Raw genomic sequence first — 3,171 nt, 5'->3', positions numbered from 1 at the left:
AACATACTTGCTTCAACAGACTTCCAACTCCGCGCTCACCAGCAACCTTCGGGGACTCTCCACGGGCATGGCTGTGCCACAGGGCCAGGGACAACAGTCCCAGTGCTCAATGGGAACCGGGAAGGCTGGCGCACACTCAGCTGGGCGTGGGGGAGGAAGCGATGGGGTCAATCCTGAGGGCCTCACCACAAGTCTCCAGTCTTCCCCGTGGAAGAAGAGCTCCTTGATCCCAAAATGAGAGGTTTGGTGGGGAGACACTGGCAGCCGAGCCCTGCCCAGCTCCAGGTTACTGGTCCTTAGGTATGGGAGGATCCCATTCCAGTTCAGGTATCTCCTCTCCTATCTGCTTATCTGATTCATATTCTGGGGGCCCCTTGGGGGCAATTTCATACAAATACATTGCTTCCAATGCAGCAACAAAAAAGATTTGCAAAGCTGCCTCCCACAAAACCACTCCCACCTGTCGGCCTCAATCTAGGTCCCCCCAATGGTGTTCTTAAACAGCACCCAGGGGAGTTCTGTCAGTAGGCAGAAAGCATGCTCATCCATCCACAGAGCACCCAAAGATGGGGTAGGGGGAACAGAACACACTCTCCCAATCGGTGCTGCCTGCTGGGGACATGACCATCTGAGGGGGGACACACGGGTGCTCAGGAGCCTAGGACCCAGGCTCTGCTCGTTGTCACCATCATCACCCTCACCTCAGGCAGCTGGCGGCTCTCCTCCGAACCAGACAGCCTCCCTAGAGCTCCAAAAGGTAGACCCTGTGAGACCCTCACAGCCGTACTGGAAGGCGCGGGCTCTAGCTCTTTCTCAGAGAAACTCTCTCTTTTTCAGAGACGTTCAAGTGCTTGCCCAGGATCACAGACCTAGGGAGTGGGAGGGCCAGGGCCTGGAAGTGAAAATGAAGGACACTTGCCCTACGGGATGGAGGCGGCTGTCGGGTACAACGGCCTTCGAAAAGGCCTGGTGCCAGGAGGGGAAGGGGAAGGTGGGGGAGGAAGGGGGAACCGATCACAATGATCTACCTCTGAGCCCCTCCCTGGGGGATGGACCACAGAAAAGTGAGGGAGGGAGACATCAGTCAGTGTAAGCCATGAAAAAGAATAATAATTAATAAATTATCAAGGGGGAGGGAGGGCGGGAGAGGGGAAAATGAGGAACTGATACCAAGGGCTCAATAGAAAGAAAATGTTTTGAAAATGATGGTGACAAATGTACTTGACACAATGGATGGATGGATGGATGGATGGATATGAGAGTTGCACAAGCCCCCAATAAAATGATTTTTTAAAAAGAAAGAAAGAAAAGGCTTGGTGCCAATGCTTCCACCCAGGAGGAAACTCGCTTCCTTACCATGGCGCCCTGCTAGGAAGGTTTCCTCGCCAGGGCTCTGTTTAAGTGAGTGCCGTTCTCAGTGCTACTCCCTGCACACCCAGAGTGCTTCGAAGATAGGTGAACTCCTGGGGTGCCACGTTCACCTCGGCACTGCTCACAACCACCAAAATGGGGGGACCGTCTAAGAGTGTCCACAACAGGGGCAGGGGCCAACGCCAGGCAATGCAGCACAAAGAGGAGGCACTGACCCGACGTCCATCAGCTTTTGGCCAAGCCCAGCGGCTGGATCTGGGCAGCAGGGCTTGGACCACTGGGTCTGGCTGGCCACGGGGGCCAAGCCGTCCCAACTTCCAACAGCCACAGGCTCTGGCCCTCGTACCTCCCCGCCAAAATGACACTCCTGGTGGGCTCTTAGCTCCATCTCTGTGCCGTGACCCCAGGGCCCACTGAGAACGACTGGGCAGTGGGAGGACCAACTGCAACCTTGACCCGAGGAGGGGAAATTCTGAAGTGAGTGAGAAAACCTGCCGAGTCCAAAAGTCCCTTAGGAAGGCGCTCCTGGCCCTCCCTCTGCCTCCGGCTGCAGGCCTGGGCATGTCTGGGCCTGCAGGAAGGGGCTAGCAACCTCATAGGTTCAGCCAGGGTGACCGTCCCTGAAGTCACTTCTGACTACGGCTGAGGAGACTAGGGTCGGATGGGAATGGGGGTGTGGGGTGGGGTCACAACTGTGTCTGCCTCCTCGGGGGCTTATCAGGATTGGACAGAAACAAGCAAGGGTGAGGGTCACAGCCACCTCGTCCCCTCTGTCAAGAGAACAGATGAGCAAGCAGGGGTCTCAGAGGAGTGACACGGTGGGTAACACTCCCAGGGGACCTGTACTCAGCTCTGGGGTCCTGGGGCATTGGACAAAGGGGAGGAACCATGGGCAGGGCTGACCCTAAGCTGGGGCCTCTGGGATCCAGAGCCCGGGCAATGGAACCTGAAGCCCTCAGGAGGTGAGAAGCTGAACAAGCAAGCGAAGAAGGTGGAAGGAGAACTTCCAGAGAGTCAAAAAATACCCATCCTCGAACCATCACAGACCCACCTGAAAGGCAAGACGGCACAGGCTCCGTGGTCTCGGGTGCCTCCTCTAAGTCCTCCACCAGCCTCCTGAAGAAAGTGACTTCAGGGACCTTAACCCTGGCGGAGCCTACCCGCCCGCCAGACACGCCCAGGCCTGCAGCCCCTCCAGCTTCTCCCTCCCTCCCCCCGCCTCCTCCCTCCCTCCTCTATGATATCCAGGAGCCAGGACCTGGATCTGCTGTGCAAGATCCCTTCCTGGATCCCAGGCACCTGTGGAGACACACAGGCTGGAGAACGAGGGTCCCGCAGGGAGGCCAGAGGAGGCGCAGCTCCAGTCCTGCTCCCTCTGCCAGCTGCTCTTGTGCAGGAGAGGGGGTGATAGGGGTACCGTTTCCCCCATGAAGGGACCTCGGCCCAGCTCTGCGACCCGCACATGCCCAGAGCAAGATGCCACCTCCCACCAGGCCTGCTGGAAAGCTGCAGCAGGCAGAAACTCAGGATGAAGTTGATTTTCCTCGTTCCCCCGTCCATGCCTGGGCAAAGATGGACAACAGAAACAGATAGAAGCTTCCAGAGGTTAGGTGCTCAGCTGCTCACCAAAAGGCCAGCACTCCAAACCTGCCAGCCACTCGCCTCTTGGGGCAACGATGTGACGGGCAGCTGTCATAAAGATCACAGCCTTGGAAACCCCGCAGGGTAAGTTCGACCACCCCGTAGGGTCACCATGAGTAGGAACCACCTGGACAGCCAGAATTGGGTTGGTTGCTTGGT

Source organism: Echinops telfairi, unplaced genomic scaffold (assembly GCF_000313985.2).
Source record: "Echinops telfairi isolate 266 unplaced genomic scaffold, ASM31398v2 ScPeMD7_31;HRSCAF=116, whole genome shotgun sequence".
In the NCBI taxonomy this organism is placed as follows: Eukaryota; Metazoa; Chordata; class Mammalia; order Afrosoricida; family Tenrecidae; genus Echinops; species Echinops telfairi.
This window is presented reverse-complemented; position numbering follows the sequence as displayed.